The following is a 20,450-nucleotide window of genomic DNA, read 5'->3' on the forward strand; positions in this document are numbered from 1 at the left end:
GACACAACTTTCAACGAACACTATAAACACACGATTCTAGTAAGATTTGAAAGAACTTAAAAAATTAAATAGTTAAAGATAGTAAAGGCCTTTGTGTGAAAATTTGGAATATATTTAGACCGAGCTAAAAACTGTTTACAATAAGTAACTATACAATTGAAGGTACTTAAGTTTTATAATTGAAATGTTTGTTAAATACTTAAAGTTATTAAAGTACCAGCTAGAAGGAAAAACAAGAAATTTCTAAATTTCAACTGTGAAACTTGAAATCTCTATTTTTACTCATAATAAAGTTTAGTTCAACGAATTTAAGCAGCTTAAATATAAGTTTTGTTAAACTGTGTTTTTTAAAACACTTCAGAGGTAGTTTTAAATTTTTTATACTGATACAAAAAGTACTAAAGTTACTTCTTGTCATTTGTTAGTGTCTAAAGCTGCCAGACTTAGTATTTTCCTATACTTAAAATAGAATTGATTTTTTACCATAAAAAGGGTATTTGAAGCAAAATCACCAGCCTTTATTTCATAAATTAGCCAAAGATTGATTTAAAATGAAAAACTTGTTAAAGTCAAATAAGAACAAGCTTAAAATTTGGAACTTAATATATAAAATACAACTTTTTATTACATGAAATCTACTAAACTAGCATGAAAACTTAGAGGTAGTATGCAACCACGAATAGAACATTTTTTTTATCGTTTGCTTTCTGAACAATAAAGTTTACACAAGAATATGTTTTAATGTATAGGAGAGTAAATTCCAAGTTGTTAGGCCAAATTAAGTTTGATAAAACTTTTTTCAATACTTTATGACAAATACTACTATACAAGTTTTACTACGTTCAAGACTTTTTGCGTTTGAAAACAAAGAAGACAACTTGATTTGCACCTATTATGTAAAACAAAAAGTAAAGTGCATTGAATTAATGTTTACTAACATACTCATAAAATAAATGCCTTTTCAATGAACTAATGATTACTTTTTATGTTTAAGTAGTAATGTGTCCCTTTAGTATCCTTTTCAGTGTCATATTTTTAGTAGCTTTTTCAGTCTCTTATCTTTTATCAGTATCATAAACTTAAAAGGGCTTTTATCAACATAAACAGTCCTTTTTGAAGAAATATGAGTGCTGTTTAACAAAAATATTCTTTAAATGGAAAATGCTTATATAGACTTCAGGAACTAATGTATATTAATTTTCGTATCAACTATCCAACACAATATTAAATAAAACACTTTGACCCATTATTTGTAAAATTGATAAACTTAAAATGTAGGTAGACCAAGATTTAATTCTAGGAACTGAAGTTTGAAGCAAAGTTATTAGGCTTTGCGAAAAGACAGTAAATGGTTGTTTTAGATCGTAGCACAACTAAGATTACTACCATAACTAACTTAAATAATTATCTTCAAAACTAGGACTTTTTAAAACATTTAATTTAAAAAATGCATTAACAAAGCTATGATAACAAATAAGGTTGACACTTGCATAACTTAAAATATAAAAAAATAAATGATAAGTTGTTTTGTACAAAGGTATAAATATATATATAGTTATTTATTTATCTAAACTAAAATTATTGCACCATTTACTGTAATTTAAAGAGCTTATTTAAATATAGAAATTAAAGTTAAGTATTTTTTTACTACCAGGTTTCGAAGGTAAAAAAATTTACGACCTTATCAAGGTACAGATTATTTTCTTACCAGGCAGGTCGTTATTATAGGTTATGTTAATTACATTGCAACAAAAAAGTTCTTTTAGGTTCAAGTAAAAAGAAAAATATTTGTATACTTGGATTTACAACTATATATTGTTAGAATGCACATAAGCGATGTTTTATGATGAAACAAAGATTATCTGGCTGAATATTTTTTTTTAATATAAAAGTTAAAAAGACACTTACCGAGTTGCCACTTAGGCATAAAAGCCAGCCGAGTCGACTTAAGATAACCTGAGCTTATAAACAAAACTTAAAAAATAACATGAAAAGAAAATTAATCAGGATTTTACACTTAAAAATATTAAATTATAACTAAGTGACTTGATAAGTCAAAATTTTCTATTTGTAAGAAAAAACTATTTATAAAAAAAAAATAAAAAACTAGCATGTGACTTTTGAAAATGTCAAAAAATCGTGAGTTTTATAAAATATCAAAAAAAAAACGTTAGTCAGCCTGAGTGTGTGTCAAACTTAAATTAATCTTAAAAACTACTTAGTAGTTTTTAAGAGATTTGATTACAATCGATTGATAAATTACATGAACTAAAAACATTATTATTTTTGAGCGAAATTTCAACAAAATAAGCACAAACAAAAAAAAAGTAAACTAATTCGTCTTTTTTCAAAGTTCCGAAATCATCATTTCCTAGACCTATATGAAAAGAATATTTTTATTATCAATGAATATTTTTTCTTATACACCTTCAGTTTTAAAGTAATACTCTTTTTTATATAGCAATATTATTCATAAAAGCATAGCTTACAAAGTTTAAAACACCTCAACTATAACAAACATAATAAAGATATTTATAAATATAAAACAAACACATACTTTAGATAAACTAATTTTATTCAAAATTAAAATGTTACTTATCTTCAAAATTTGATTTTAATAGACTTAATAAACTGAACTGGATAGGACTAAATAACTTTTTATTCAAAAACACTTCCTTCGTTTTCATTATAAAACCTAAACTTAGACTAATGAAAAAGTCAATTAAGTTGAAAAAAAGCTATGCAAGTTTCGAAAAATAAATTAAGATAGCCAAGATTTAAAATGTTTAATCTGTGGAAATTTTGAGATATTACATACCCAAAGAGTAATTGAAAAATTCAAGCAATTAATGTATGATTTTTAAAACTTTATAAAAGATTGAATTTAACATAGACTACATTTTTCATTAAGCATTAAATGTTTCTGAAATAACAAGTACTTTATTAAAAACCAGGCAGTTTCAAAATCAGTTAACTGTACATTTAAAGTGTATATATATTTTATTATTAGCATAATATGAGTAACTTTAAAACAAAGCTATAAAGTAAACAAAGAAAAGTATATACAAGAGATGTGTATTTGTCATAATCAAGTGCCTTAAACATAAATGAATAATAGATTTCAGGAAATTTAAGAAGAAAGCTAATAAACATTTAAAAGCTTTTCAAAACTTTACACAAAAAGAACAAAAAAAAGTTGTATCAGTTTTACCAAGTTTGTTTTTTAATAAAAAACTTTTGTGGTATAGTATCTTATTTTTTTGAAAACTTTAAGTGAAATACTAGGATACAATTACAACTCAGAACAACAAAAAAACCTGGAAAAAAAAGATTACTAGAGCTGTACTACAGGACTGGCTCTAGTAGAGTTTTCTGAAAAGTTAGTAATATCAAGTACTTACAACAAAAAAAAACTTACTCCGCTAAAATTTTGATTATTAAAAACTTTGGATTGCACACAATAAAGAAATGTAAAAAGTATGTATTTTAGATAAAAAAATAATTGTTTTAATTTTCTTTTACAAACAAATATGTCTGGGTTCACTTTTAAAACTTGAAATAAAGTTATTTGCAACAATTCAAATTTGAACATTTTTGAACTAATCACTTTAACACTGATAGCACTTTACTTATTAACTTGTTTACTATGTTATAAAAATTGTGCAAATAAATTCAGTTATCATATTGAACTTAATTTAATAAACAAACATATAGGCATTTGGTAAATAAATATGTATCCACATGAAAAAAATTTATTGCAATACTTTTTCTAAAGTTTAAAATAAATTTCAAAAGATAAAGCACGAAGATATTGTAAATCATAGCTCAATTTGGTTTAGAGCTTTGTAAATATTTTTTATAAAAGACTGTATACTAACTTAACCTTTTTGTTCTAGCATTCTTTTACATTTTTTTCAATATAGTGTATAAAATTAACTTTATTGTTAGTATACTTTTAAATAAATCTACTAAACATGAATCTGATTGTAAATGTTTTAAACTTTAATGCATAACTCTATTCTTGTAAGTAATTCACATAAAGTTTGAGCAATAAATCAAATTTTAATCGAGTAATAAATAGCATACAAATGGATAAATAAAAAAACTAACTTTACTTGTTTCAGAGGAAATATTCACTGGATGCCACCCTAAATATGGCGGAAAGGTGAAAATGTATCCATTGTTCCAGGTATCGTCTCCTCATTAAGCGAAATTTTCATATATTCCATCTAAAATATGTTTAAATATTTAACAATGAAAATAAATATAAACATAAAAAGATGTTGTAAAATAAGCTTTGTTTCATTTAAAAATTAATTAACGCCATAATTGGGATCCACCGTGATTTTTACAAGTTGATCTTATTTTGTAGAGTTTTATCGTAGCTAATTAGACATTTTTAGGGCAAAACAAAATTCAAAATAACTTTCAAGATATAAGTAATCAAAGTCAGTGACCGCAATAGGTTCTTTACAGAAGAAGCAAAATAAGAAGACTATTTTACTGAGAATATAAGTTATCCTTTATTTGTTTACCAATCTTCTTCAAACTTTTACAGTAAGTGCATTACTAATACTTATTTCTTTTCAAAGCAGTTTTTTTGAGAAAACTATTTTTTTTTTTTAATAACCACATTTTTCTATTTTTTTTTTTAATGTTATTTTTTAAAATTATACATTTATTTTGGCTATAGAAAGTTCAACTTTTTTTGATAACATTGGCTCTTATTTGAAAATTTAGAATATATACTATTAGATACCTTTTAGAAAACAAAGAAAAATTATCAACTTATTGTACGACAGTATTGAGATATAACTAGTATGTAAAAAAATACAATCCCCTATACAAAAATCAAGGCCAAATTTTTGAAAAATTCATAATTCACATCAAATTTTAAAGCAATCTACTTTTAATTTTCAAATAATTTTTTTTTGTTATGAACAACTTATAGAAAGAATTTTTCTTAGTTATTTCCCAACAAAAATCGACTACTTTTATTTACTTTATTAAAAAAAGGAATAATTAAAACATATGTATTCTAAAAATTGTTATAAATGAAAACTGATAATGTTTCAAAACAGCTGCATAAAAGTAGGAGGATTTTTAATCAAAAATTTAATTGTTCTTATTTAGTTTCAAGTTTTTAAAAAACCTCCTGAAATATCTATTTTCGATTGCCTATATTCTAAAATTGCTTTGAATTTTTAATCACCCTAAAAAACAACTGGTAACTTAGTTTTTTTTTATGAAAAAAAAACAAGATTAACTCAAAAATAAAAGATTTACCCTTTCTTACAGTTTTATATAACAAAAAAACATATTCAATATTATTTTAGTTTCCCAAAAGTGGGTCAGACAACCACTTGGGGGTCAAAGCTTAAGGTCGTAATTTAAAGCTTACACTAGATATTCTAGAGTTGTTGATGAAGAATAAAAAAAAAAGTATTTTAGGGTAGCTTTTTGAGAATTTTTTTTAGAGGGGGTCATTGTTTTCTAAATTTCTTCAAAGGGGGCCTTATAAACAAAAAAAAAACTTTAAGAAACTCTGGTTGAAAGTCAAAGCTTAAAGTCACCAAAAACTAAAAGCTAACAATAAGCCAAACATTATTTTTGACCTGGGTTCAATATTTATAGCAATGTGACAAATAAATGTATTTTATTTTGAAGGAGCTTTAAATAATTACTTTTTATACCAGATAGGTTGATGTAAAAATTCAAAGATATTTAACTAAACAGATTGGCACATTTTTATAGACCTGTTAAACAGTTGGTAGCAAACATTTAATGGATAGCTTTTTTAAAATTTCTATAGAAGTTATTATATACCCCGAGAAAACACTTTACATCTCTCAGTTCTAGAATCTTTGTATATTAGAACTCGTGAGCCAAAAATTTGCAAACGAAGAGATTTTTACAATTTAAAACTTTATAAAAAGCGTGTTTTAAGTATTATTGTTGTCGTTTATTGTCGTACTTTTGTAATGTACTTTTTGTTTAATTTTGTTTCAAGTAAAATTTCTACTATCTTGAGTGATTTTGTTTTAATAGTTTTGTTTTACAAAACTGCTAAAACTTGATTAAAAATTTACACTTTTTACTTAGTTAACAGTTTTTGTTCAATGATTAATAAATGCATATCTAACAAAATTAAATATCTGAAGCAAGTATACCTTGGTTTGTCTAATTGTTGTGGTAATCCATGGTTTCAATACCAACCTCATTTGCCAAGTTACTAGAACCTGTTTTTTATTTATTTTGTAAATAGTTTAATGAATTTATTTATGGTATAGCATTAAATATTAAAATTATTTATAATTTCAAAATTTGTGTCTTTTCCATATAAAATGTACTACAGTTTTCATGTATACAGTTTGATAGGGACCTGACCAAAAACAAGTTTTTTCTTCCTAATTATTATTGTCTTAACATAATTTGGATGTTTTTCCAGAAGTAAAAGAGTTATACGAATTTACTACGAAAACTTCTTTAAACAAAACAATTAATCACAAAAAAAAAATATTTTACAATTTATTTAGATACTTTTTAATAATATTTCATTAAAATACTAAGTGGAATAAGCTATAATTTGGAAAAATAGAAATTCCGCACCAACCATTTAAACTAATACCCTATGCTACTTAGTTTATGAGTCTTATTACTCCTTTAATACTATAAAGTTAAAGGGTATACAGGGCCAAATTAATTTATTAGTCTTACTTTTTACATTTATAACAAGTTACCAGTTGCTTTTTACTGTTTTTAAATACAAAGTAAATTTTGAGATATAAGCCGAAGTGTTAGAATTTCACAAGTTTCTTATGGGGGCAGAGACTAGAAAGCCAAAAAAAGCTGATCAAAAAAAATGTTGTTCCTTCGATAATATTTTGGCAAATATTTATTTAGTTGTATCTTTAAAAAAACTTATTGTAGTAACAAACTGAAGTTTAAAATTTTACCAAAAGATATGTTTTTTTTAATTAATGAAACAAAACATTTTTTAAGTAAAAAAATCTGACAGATTTTATCAACTATTTCAAGGAATACTTCTTTAAAACCTGAGGTCTATAGTATAGAATCTATACTATAGATTATTAAAAAAAAATAGAATACAATTACAAAAGTGACTATATTTAGAAAGTTAAACAAATTTTTGTTTAGTATAAAAAATTCCCATACCTAACACTTTATTTAAGGGCCAATGATAAATTTTGTACAAGAATATGATGAACTCCCTCATGATAAGAAATTTATTTGTACAGTTAGGCAGAGGCTAAAATTTTCATTAATATAAGAATAATTAGTTAGACCAGGGGTCGGAAGGTCAAAAAAGAAAGTTTTAATGAAATTTTCAAACAAAAAAATTATATAATATATTATCTTTATATATAATAACACTAAGTTTAAAAGATTTATTTAAAAAGGATATAAATAAAATTGATTGAAATAAAATTTAGAAAGCCATTGGCCGTAGTTAGATCTCAAAGTTAGAACATTAGTAAAGTTTTTTAACTGTTTAAAAATAACGTTCACACAACATTTTTTGTTTGTATATTCACTATACGATGTAATCAGGAATAAATAACACAAATAAATTTAGAGTATAGGGGGGTGAATCATCTTTTTCTAAATTTAGTATTATTTTATTGAGTTTTAACTAACCTACTAGTTGCTTTTGGCAGATTTTTAAAACTCAAAATAACTTTTAAAATATAGCAAGTCGAAGTCAGAGACTACAATAGACTCCTTGGATAGGCAAAAACTAAAACGGCTAATAAAATAACTAGAAATCATTAAAAAACTATCTCATGCCACATTTTTTAAGATAACTACATCAACTTTCAGTAAGTTAACCTTGCAATATTTAAGCAATTATATCAGAACAAAATTTATAAAAATTAAAAAAAAAATTAGTGACAAAAAAAAACAAATAAATATATTTTATAAATAGTTTTTTTTTAAATTCTTTCCAACAGAATTTTCTAGTATTTCAAGAAATATTTCCTGAAAGTTTGAGGTATCTTTCTCTAAAAATGTAGGAGAAGATAGATTTTTAATGAAATAGTCTTTTTTGCGGTTTTAGTTTGTGCCTCCAATAAGGAACCTAATGTTGCCTCCAAATTTGACTTGCTACATCTCAAAAATTATTTTGTATTTTTTAAATCTGTAAAAAACATCTTGTAGCTTAGTTTAAATTCAATAATATAAGACTAGATTGTGAAAAAATTAATTCACCTCCCCTCCCCCCATGCCCTTAACGGCATAGGGAAGTTGTTCAACATTTCTTTACAAAAACTAACACTACCTCTTATTTAAAAGCTTAAGAATATATACAATAAAATACTATTCATAGAGAAATACAAAATTACTTGACTTTTGAGATATAACCTGTTTTGTAAAAAAATCTAAAAAACCGTATGGATTCCATAATGTAATCAGAGATCAAAAAGGCAAGTTTTCTTGAAAGTTTGAAAATTCAATAAAAATCTGTCTACTCCTTTATTTTAAAATCATTTACTTAATTTCAGGAAATATTCTTTTCGATAGAATAACTTGTAGGAAGCAGATTTCTAACAAAACAATGGAAAGTTATGAGCTAAACTAAAATTAAAATAAGATTAATTTTGCTCATTTTTTGTAAAAAGAAATAGAACAAAAGCTAAAAAATATGTTTTCTTTAAGTTGATCCAAATTTATTTAAGATTACTCTAAAAGTTTTAAAATAATTTCTAAAAAATGAAGAAGATAAGATATACTTTTAGTAAAATAGTCTCTTTTGCCTTGTTAGTTTGCACCTTCCATAAAAAAAACTTATTTGACTCTCTAACTTTGATTGCTTATATCTCAACAGTTACTTAGAATTTCAACAAGCTGTAAACAGTAACTGGTAGCTTTATAATTTATATAGAAATGTTTGTAAAACTAATGTAATTTTGAAAAAAAATTGTTTTACCCCCTTATGCCTCAAACAGACTTTTATAAAAGGTTATAAGGGCTTACTTGTTTTTTATATTAACATAATAAATCAACTTAAAGACACAATGACTTATATAGCAAACTATAAAAATAAACTATGGCACACATACAACTATTAAAAATAAGTTTAACAGAACTAAAACATTGACATTGTACAACTGACTTAAGCATGCAAGAGTTGAACTTAAGAACTGATAAAAACAAAATTGCCTAAGGTTTTTGAAGAATTTCTTCAAGAGTTTCTAAACTTCTTTGAGATTTTGAAAAATATAAACTTTTGGGTCTATTTATATTATCAAGTTCAGTTCAAGGCAAAAAACTGTCTTTTTATAAAGTATAACAGCATTAAGTTGATACAATGAAGCTACTTTAAATGCGTTTTATAATAAATAGATTAATTAAAAAAAAACAAAATTTTATCAATATTTTCATTATTCTACATGTAAAATTTGAATAAAATTTCAGGTTTTTAGGCCTAAATTATCAAATTCCAGGTTTTTCCAGGATTCCAGATTTTTTGGCAACTCTGTAAAAATAATAAAACATCACTTAAAACCAGTCATGGCAAGTAACAAAAAATAATTACAAACTAAGTATAACACTAATAAAAACAGCATTTACAAACAATTTTTTTTTTTTAATTTATTTGCTTACAAGCTCAAATCAGTTTTACAATGTGTTGTTATGTTTGAACTTAAGTTTAAAATTTAGTCAATTTTTTTTTGGTATACTAATTCAGTACAATTTGGTATTTAAAAGATCTTATTAATAGCAAAATATTTTCAAGTATATACTTAAAATTATTTTTTAACAACTATTGTTGTATTTTAGTATTCTGAAAGTTTTACAAAAAAATAAATTACTAATTCAACAAACCCTCTTGTTTGAAAAACTTTTCAATGTTGGCTGGGTCAGTGTAGGTGACAAAATTAAACTTCCTGGAAATTTTAGACATTTTTTCAGCCATTTTTTTAAGATGTAGTCATTGATGCTCAGACTGATGTTTTCTCTAAAAGTTTCTTCAATTAAACCATGTAGAATTATATTAATTGTATATTTTAATAAACTTTTTTTTTCTAGTTTAGTTTACAAACTGTTTTAAATTGAGTAAAGTGTATATATTTCTTGTAATTGCTTTGATTTTTTTTCAAGTCTTCAATACATTAGCTTTATTTATATAAAGTTTATAAACTCAATTCAAAAACTTAAATAACTTTACACTTTTTTATGGCGTTTTTGAATATTTTTAAACATGTATAATGATTTTGTAATTACTTTAAAACATCTTAAACCTATTCATTTAGTTATGCATAAAAAGTCTTGTTTACTTAATATTGGTAACTTCTTAGCTGTACTGTATTTATTACAAATATCAATGTAAACTAAACACCAATCATCAAGCTTTTAAAAAATAACATTAGTATACTTTAACTTTAGTTGAAAACAGTAGTAGTTGATAAGTGTGAACTGAAAAATTTCCTACTAGAAGCAAGAAAAGTACCTGGCGTTATATTTTATACAAAATTTTTACTCAAAAAAGTAAGTTTTATAGTAATAAATTTTTGAAAATTGTTTTTTGAGGACATTTTGCAGACTTTTTTTATATTAATTTTGAAGCAGCTTAAAAAAATGTTCTAAAGTTTCGTACCTACACAAAACTTTTTTAGTTATTAATTGTTTTTATTATATTAAATATAACATACTTTTTTACTAAGCATCATCTCTAGCAATTATATTTATTCTGATTTTAAAAATGAAATATACCATAGATATTTCTTTCTAATTAAATATTCATTGTTTTGCATTTTTATATTGTTTAAAACTTCAGCTTCTTTTATATCCAATGTATTCTAATTATTTTGACCAAGTTTTAAAATCCACTTTAGGTTTTTTAGGTTTAATGACCAGTTTATAAATGCTTGTTGTTTCTGTATTTTAAGGACATAGAAAGGGTCTACCTTGATTATTACATGTTTATCTTATTAATAAAGTTTTATCTAAGCTATCAGACTATTTTAACCACTTAAAAAAATTCAAAGTAATTTTTGAGATATAAGTGATCAAAGTCGGTGACCACAATAGGTTCCTAATGAAAGACGCAAATCAAAAAGGCAAAAAAAGACTATTTCATTGAAAATCTACCTTCTCCTTCATTTTTTAACCAATCCTCTTCAAATTTTCACAGAAAAATATTATTTAATATGAAAAATATTAAATGCAGAAATATTTTAACTTTAAAAAATATACCTTTTATTAAAAAAAAAACTTTTTTTTTTTTTTTATCTAAAACTTTAAGTTTTTAATATTTTTAAAATTGCAATATTCAAAATATTTTAAACTATAAAAGGAACGTTTCCTGAAAGTTTAAGATCTTTAAGAGATGATAGATTTTGAGTGATTTTTGAAATAGCATAGAAAATTGACTTCAAATAATTTGTGGTCCATAGATTAGTATCAGAAACTGTTTATCAAAATTAAAATACGTCAAAAGTTAAATAAGATTTTTTAATTATATAAAAACTAGCTTGTAGTTTTCACTGAAAACTTTCATATAAGAGTCAATGTTATTTTTAGTAAAAAAAATTTGACCCTTAAAAAGTAATAATATTATATATATGAACAAATAAAAAAACTAAACCTTGCTTTCATTTTTAGTGCATATATATCTAGTGAAACTTATAAAAATAAAAAAAGTTTTATAAGTTTAGATACTCAAAATATTTTAAAGAAAGTTTTTATATTTTGACACGTTCACTAACTAATGTTTTTTTCAGTCACTTGCCTTACATTAATTTTTTGGATGCTTAAGCAATGAGCCAGGTTTGACTTAGTAAGGAATTTTAGATATTAAGAAAAAACTACGTGTGCATGTTTATATGTATTCACTTTTAACTCTTGTTTTAAAATTCTTAACTTGGCTATATTAAAAACTGTTATTTAACATTCTATGGTAGAATATTTAAGAATGTCAACTTTTATTATAGTTATATTGTTTTACATGAACTAAGGGACGTATAGTTATGTTACTAATTGTATTGTTACCTTACATGTTATGGTTTAGCATTTTAAATAGTAGAGTAGAAAGTAATTATTCAATTACAATGATTAAAGTAAATAAATAAATATTTATATATGTATAATATATTAAAAAAAATTAAAAAAAAAACCAGAACATACCTTTCAATATTCAGCTAGTACCGTTTTATATGAATAACAATTACTATATGTATCCTCATATCAGAAGACTATCTTTTGACTAGGTCTGGTGGGGTTGTTTTGATGAGGGAGAACGAAACAAGCAAGGCTATCTTAGTTTGCTGTGTAAAAAATCCAGAAAAATACTCTAAAAATACCTTAAAATTAACTTACATGTCTTTATAAAAAATATATTATAGATTATTTACATTTAGATGAGTGCGTATAACTTAGAGTTAGATAGTTTAGTAAATACTGATTTTGTATGCAGTGTATGTCAAAAAGACTTTGAACCTCCAAAAACTGATTTTTTTTGTTGTAATAATTGTGAGAGATGGTTATATTTAAGTTGTTGTGGAATATCTAAACATGAGATTAATTTTTATGTTGATAATGAAGATCCTTTTTGTTGTATAGACTGTGTAAATAACCTAGGACTAATAAATGTTGGGAGTGATGATTTCTGGAAATTATGTTCTAATCTAGATGATTGTTTATTTTGTGAAGGCTGCTTTAAATGGATACATCTTGAGTATTTATTAAAAGGTTTGCAGAAATGTGCAAAAATGACTTACCCTTTTTTTTATTGAAAATCTGTGAAGTAAAAATATATGAAGTAAAAATGTTTTAAATGTAAATTGTGTTGAAAAAACTGTAAAAATTGTTTAACCTGTTTTTTATGCTTCCAAAAATGTAATGCTTCTGAAAATAAAATGAAACTAAGCCTATACAAACAAGGTGATTACAAGTTTTATTGTGATATATAAAGTCTGTTTTTCCCTTACAGAATGTTAATAACTTTGATTATAATTGTTATTATGAATCTGTTAAACCTAGTATTCCTGAAATAAACAATGAGAGTTACTTAGATTTGTATAGTGTAAAATTAAACAAAAAAAGTTGTGTTAGTATTATTTTAATGGTAAAAGAAGCTTGAATGAAAATATTCATGAAATTGAGGACTTTTTCGGTGTAGTTGAGGGGTTGCCTGATGTGATTTGTGTGTGTAAAACATGGCTAACTAATTTGAAACCTTTTGTAGGTAAGTTGTTCGGATTTGATTTTGTAGATAAATTGCCAAATAGTAATAAATCTGGTGGTGTTGATTTTTTTTGTAAGAGCTTGTCAGTCTTATGAGGTTGTAGAAGGTGTGTCTTTTGAACAGTGTGATGTAAATGATCTGTGGATCTCTATCAAACTTGAAAATAATAAGTGTTTTATAGTCGGTAATGTTTATAGACATGCAAACACTGCATTTGATACTTTTAAAGAAAATTTCCTTAATTTTATAGACCCATTAATGAAAAAATAAATATCATATAATTGGTAGCAATATAAATATTAACTTGTTTAATAGAGATCAGTGTCTTTGTGATTATTTGGATTGTATTTCTACTGCTGGTGCTTTGCAATTTGTTGATTTGCCAACTAGGCATTCTGCTGATTATTCCTCTAAATCTTTGATTGATCATGTTTATTCTAGTTTTGATTGTGAAAATCTAAATGTCAAAGTTCTGGATTATGATATATCTGATCATATACAGTGAGTGAAATAAAATGTGAAAAGTCTAAAAAATGAGTATATTTAACTTAGGCCTTCATTAAGTTTGAAGTTGGAGCTTTTCTGAATGATTTGAGTGTGAAATTGAGAAACATGAGTTTGTGTGCTGAAAATTATTAAAATGTTAACATAATAATACAAATGTTGGGATGATTTAGAGAGTATTTTTAGTGGGGCAGTATTTGATCATGCTCCGGTCAAAACTTTAAGTAAAAAAGAACAAAAACTAAAAGCTAAACCATGGATAACAAAATATATAATTATCTTGATTGATTTCAAAAACTTAATGTTTAAATTTGCCATTAAAGATAAAACTAAAAGAATTTTTTTTTTATATGTAATATATTAAACAGAGTTATAGAATGTCCCAAAAGACTTTATTTAAAAAAGAATAAAGTAAAAAATAAAAAAATTATGGAAAACTGTGAATAATGTTTTTACTAAATCTACCTGTAGTTGTAAAATTAAAGGTGTGCTTGATGAATGTAGTAAAATTGTGAATGACCCAAAATGTATAGGCCAGTGATTCTGAACCTTTTTCTAGTGGCGGAACCCTTTTCTAAAGTTCAACTTTTCCGCAGAACCCCTAATTTAATTTTACATAAAATGTTTAATATAAGATTTCCTGCAAAAAACAAAAGAATTTCAGTGAAAAACCAATTTTTTAGCAAAACTATATCATTGTTAGAAATCATACCAATTGTAATAGTATTAAGTCGAGTCAAACTCAAAGTGCCAAGAGGCAATAGGTATTTTATGATTCTAAAATAAATAAACGAAAACAAACATGATTAGTCGCAACGTCATAAAAACCTTTTCTTGCATAATAAAAACAAAATGAGAGCTACAAACAATAACAAAATGAACATGAACCTAATCGAATTCACTGATTACTGTAATAAGCGGGTAAGATTCCAAACAAAAAATAAACAAAAAACATTTAGTGCAAAACTTGAACTTGTCTCTTAGCAACAAGCATGTCAATGGGCGGCTGGACTTTGGATAGACTGAGACAGAGACAGGCAGATAAGGTTGGAGTCAGCATACAGTTCCTTTGCTTTGTTTTAATGTTTGTTACATGCAAAAAGCCGGACTCGCAAAGATAAGTGGTGGTGAATATTAAAAGAAATTTTACTGCAAGCTTGCGTTGCGGAACCCCATTTTAGAAGCACTGGTATAGGCAATCTAATAAATAAAAATTTTGTAAATATTTTTTTATAATTTGTTAAAAGTGAGAAACGATGTTGTTGATGTAAAGAATGATGAGTATTTATCTGAATCAGTACAAAATGATTTTGTCCTTAATGAAATTTCTGATATTAAATACAGAATTATATCAAAACTATAAATTTAAATAAAAGTGTGCGTTCTGATGTCCCTAGTATTTATTTTGTGAAACTCAGTGAAAAAATAAGTTCTCTTTTTCTTTCTTAATTGTATAATAAGTGTGTCAAGTATGATGTTCCTCAGTCACTTAAATTTGCTGAAGTGATTCCAATTTATAAAACAGGTAAAAAATGACATAAATAACTACCGAACTATTTCTTTTTTATACCCATTTTCAAAAATTTTTTAGTTTTTAATGTGAGAGATTGAATAAATTATTTTAGTTGAATGAAGTACTACATAAAAAACAGTATGGGTTTAGAGAAAATAGTAGAATTAAAGTAACTGTGAATCAGATTGTTAACAAGTTAATTGAGGGTGGTGAGAAAAAATAGATAATTTCTCTGTATTTTTGGATTTGGCTAAAGCATAAAACAAGGTTAATCATAAAATTTTAATATTAAAACTTAAAATTTATAATTTAATAGGTTCAATGTTAAGTTTACTAGAAGACTATTTAAAAGATAGAAGCCAATCAATTAACAAAAAAATAGTGTTGTGTCTAAGCGTGAAACTTTTAATTTTGGAATACTGAAAGGTTCTTGTTTGGGTCTTTTGTTGTTTCTTGTGCATATTGATGATATTTTTTCGTCTAGTGAGATAACTGTGTAATTGTTTGCTGATGATACCAACATAGTGACCCCGAGTATTTAAATGAAGTTATTAAGAAATTGTTAAAGTTGATAAATGGTTATGTGCTAATAAACTTTTTATTAATTATTCATAAACTAAATCTTTGCTTTTCAATAAAACTTAAAAAAATGTGAATTTAGTGTTAATATTAATGGTTTTCTTATTGGGCAGAGTGATAGTATAAAATACTTGAGTGTGGTTTTTGGATGATAAACTGAATTTGAAGAAACATTTGAATTCCCTAAATTAAAAATTGTCTAGAAGTTGTTATGTTTTGTCAAAATTGAGGCTATGCTTGGACAAAATTACACTTAAAGTTTGTTTCATCAGCACATCCAATATTGTTTATCTGCTTAGGGTGGTGCTGCTGACTGGTACTTAATACCAACTATTTGCATGCAAAAAAGAGTATTCAGGTATGTTTGCTGTGTGTCTGCCTTGACCACAACAAACCCCCTGTTTAACAAAAATTGGTGTGCTAAAATTAGTTGATGTGCATAACTTGCAAGCCTGTAAGTTACTGCACAATACTATAACAGGGTTTGATGTAGAGCACACAACACAAAGTTTTCAAATAAAATGAATTATATAACTAGAAGACCTAGAACAAGATTTGGCCTAAACTGCTTTAGGTACTTGGGTTCCAAGTTTTGGTCTAGTGTCCCTGAAACTTTTAAAAACTTAAAAATATTGTTTTAAATTTCATTATAAAAATTTTATCAAATAACTACAAGGAGTATATCTAGAGTACTTCTGTTTGTATGTGTTGTTTCGTTGAAGTTTGATTCATGTTATATTGGCATCAGATGTTATAATGTCTTTTCTTTTTATTAATGTCTTGGTAATGAAAAAGAAAGAAAGAAAAATTTGAACGCTCACAACTATGGTCAATGGATTAGTGTGGAAAAAGACTTTTTAGTCATCGAGCCTCACACTATTTATTTTATAACTATTGTTAAGCAGATCTAAATCTTAATTAAAACAATAAAAATGAAACTTAATATCAAAAAAATCAATAATACTATTGTACTACAGTGATTGTTATAAATCATTGAAATGAATTATATATATTGTTAATTTATCTTATTTGTTATCTTTTTAGTTAGATTTAAGATATTTCATTTTGTTATAATTAATTTTATTTTTATTGTTTATAAGAAGTTACAGGTAAAAGTATAAAATTAATACAAACTTAAAATTTTTATTTTTTGAGCTCTTCTTTCAAGTTAATGCTAACAAATTTATGTTACACTTATTAATTTTATTTTTTTTTTAATAATTTTTTTTCATAAAAACAGAATTTTTTGTTATTTAACAAATGTTTCATGATAATTTTTGAATTTTTAGATTGTATTGTGTAGTAGCAAAACTTCCTAAAGGTACAACTTTTGTTTGTAAAATTTATTATAACTCATAGACTTAATAGCCTTCTACCATTTGGCTAAAGTTTTGTAGCCAAAAATAAGTTATTTTGTGTGATCTTCATAAGAATTATTTCTTCATTAGCTGAAAATATTTGATAAATTGCTAATTTTCGAAGTATATAGTGATATAGTTAGCATTCTTAACCGTTAGATAAGCAAAGTCTAAAATTTTGGCAACTCAGATTAAATGCTTAACGGTTAAACTTTAACCTGTTATTTTAATTTCCAAAAATTAACTAAGCAACGCCTTATCAAAAGCTAAAGCCTTACTTTTAAAGACATTTTCTTTTGTAAAAACATAAAAAATAGACTCATTCAACCTGAACTAGTTTCAATTGCTTAGTATTTTTTTTATGGTTTTCAACAAGACTTTGAATTGAACTATATTAAAACGGTGTACAACTCGATTAGTGAAAGATTTTTTTTGTACAATAAGTCGTAAACCTAAATATTTTAAGCAAATTATTTTTGTCGTTTAATAAACATTTTAAACATAAGTATTAAACTTTTTTTTTATTTTAACGACAACATCATTGTTTTATGATGTGCTGCAAAAAAAAATTATAATTAACTTAATGGAAGTTAGCTAGAAGTAAATCAAAATATGGTTTTATCATAAATACAATATTTTAATTTTCATTTTGGTACAAAATTAAACCAAAGTATTTATTTAATAAATCAGATTAAGTAAAAAATTAAAAGTTTTTTTTTAACAATATCAAAAACAGGAAACTATAATTAACTACTATAAGGATGTCCTATAAAAGATTTTTAGAAAGTATGTTTTGTATTTTAACATTAAATAACTCAACAGGTGTTTAATTGTTCAAATATTTAAGCCAGGTTTATAGTTTATTAAGCCTTTTACAGTTTCTTGTTTACTAAAAGTTTTATTTAATTTTTAGTTTTTTGTTTTAAGTCTTTTGATATAGATTTAAGTAGCTTTCAGTTTTTAAAGTGTTATCATAGTAATTTATATTGTTTTACATGCTAGTATTTCTTGTTGTGTTTTATATAAAAGATTCATCAATCAAAACTGTCTTGCCTGATTTATACAAAGTAGTCTAGAGTAGCATTAAGTAGTTTATAGTTATTATGTCCGACTTAAATAATATTAATGATGAGTTGACTGCAGCGGGTCCTGAACATAAGTCTGTTAGAATGTCACCCTGCTTGCAGGAAAAGTATGAACAAAAAGATCAGGTTGACAATATACCCACAGGAAGCCAACCTGACCCAACTGAGGCTTAAGATGTTGGACCACCAACATCCATAGCCCACAATATTTACTATTAAGTGCTAAAACAAAGTGTAAAAATGTTTTTTACCGGTAAAATGTTGAATTAGTATTTTCTTGAGTATATGATGATAAAAAAGATTGAAAAAATTATTATTACTAAAGGAGCGTCTTTAAAGATAGTTTAAATAAAACAATAGCTATAAAAAATTTAAAAATTCAACTAATTTGCTAACACAAGTTTACCAATTTTTGACTCTATTGGTTGATACAATTTTGAATATTTCTAGGTTACTGTGTACTTGGCTACCATACAATCATTGTTAATAATAAATAAATTAAACTTTGCAGATGAGTTATCAAAATAAATTGTAATACCTATTTCAGGATTTAAGGATTTTATCTGTTGTATAATGAGTTTATAGTCAGTGACCCGCAAGAATATGCAAAAATTAAGTCAAAAGAGAAAATTTTTTAATACTACCATGTATTTTTTTAAATTTTTTATTTGCTTTTAGTCTTTATAACAAGTTTATTAATAATAGAAATTTTACTATTGTAAGCAATTGGGTATAAACCATACTACTTGTAATTTAGTTATCTATTTTGAAAGATTAAAAAAATCCTTGAAACAAATAGTTATATAAACTTAAATCTAAAAACTAAATTATACAGGAATCTTTTTTCTTATAACCTGTGAGAGTGTTTGTATTTAAATCATGTTGTATTGTTTAGTTCAATAAGATTATATTTTTCATGGTAGAAAGACATAAAACTTACTGTTCCTTATATTTTGCTTTTTTTCATCAAATTGGATAATTTTTAAAACTTAAATATGTTTTTTAGTGTTGTTAAGGACTTAGCAATGTTTCATAAGCAACCGACTGCATAAAACTAATATAAAAATACTTTGCATAGCGTCATATTATCGTTAAATAATATCAAAAGGGTTTCAAAAATAAAAATAAATTAAGTATCTAAATAGGATACATCTATTGCCCTGACCTGCAAATTTTGCAAAGTTTTTTTGTTCGTATTGGTAAATCACAGAAATAGACAGCACAGAAAATAATTATCTTCCTAGCTGTAAGCCTGTTAGAGCAGAACACTTTTAAAAACTCTTCTCTATATCATGATTTAATAAGTTAAACAAGGGGTGGTCTTTTTTTTAAGTTAACTTTATTTTGTATAATTTTATTCAAGTTTCTTATTACAGTTGTTTAAAAATAAGCTAATTTCTATTAACAACCAAAGCTTGTTATTTCATTGGTTTATTGTAGTAGAAGCAAACTAAAAGAGCAAACTAAAAAAGACTACTTTATTTGAAACTTATCTTCTCTTAGAATTTATATAAAGTTTAATTTTTGTTAAGTAAAGAGTTGCAACTCCTTGTGTGCAGTGCAAGTGCATTTTATTTTGTTGAATGTCTAATTGAACAAAATGGCTCAAAACTGACTTATAAAAATGTCAAAGAGTTGAGGTAATAACGGTTTTTTGAAAAAGGACCTATGAAAATATACAAACAAAAATGGCTTCATTAAAAAACAAGTTAGTTTATTCCCAGTTAGTTAGTTCAAGTAAAGGGTTTAAACACACTTAGTATACTCAGGATAAGTCAAGATAATTAAAATTCTTTTAAATTTTAGGATAAATCAGATAATTTTTTTTTATTTTTGTGTATTTGCATTAGATTTATATAAGTAATTGATATTTTTGAGTTTAGTTTTAGTAAATGTGTTTTTTGGTATTTTTATAAAGATACATTGTTGAAATGTTAAACTGCCTTTTGTAGTAGAACAACCAATTTTTCAACAAACAGTTAAATAGTACAACTATTGATAAAACTAAGATACATACCATTAGTAAAATATTTAGGTTACACACCATTCATAAAAACAAAATAAACACCATTCCAAATGAGAACAAGCTACACACCATTTAAATATTCACCAAATGAGTTAGTTTTTAGTTTTATTTTTTTTTACATGAGAAAGATTTAAAAAATTTTTTGAAAACATTTTGTTTCCTCATTACCGTCTAC

The 20,450-nt window shown here is 24.9% G+C and overlaps 1 long non-coding RNA gene across 2 annotated transcripts; it reads right to left on the reverse strand.

Annotated features, from left to right (window-relative positions):
* Positions 1–2,175: 2,175 nt before the first annotated feature.
* On the reverse strand, positions 2,176–14,311 carry LOC145831986 (uncharacterized). Of its 2 annotated transcripts, XR_014369703.1 has the most exons (6): positions 14,180–14,311; positions 12,151–12,316; positions 9,850–9,982; positions 6,171–6,239; positions 4,111–4,229; positions 2,176–2,377 (listed from the first exon to the last, which is right to left on the reverse strand). It is a non-coding gene; the product is annotated as an uncharacterized LOC145831986 (long non-coding RNA). The 2 variants fall into 2 exon arrangements; XR_014369702.1 differs by lacking the exon at positions 14,180–14,311 and having other exon boundaries at positions 12,151–12,475.
* Positions 14,312–20,450: the final 6,139 nt, after the last annotated feature.

Source organism: Thalia democratica, chromosome 3 (assembly GCF_965202585.1).
Source record: "Thalia democratica chromosome 3, ktThaDemo2.hap1.1, whole genome shotgun sequence".
In the NCBI taxonomy this organism is placed as follows: Eukaryota; Metazoa; Chordata; class Thaliacea; order Salpida; family Salpidae; genus Thalia; species Thalia democratica.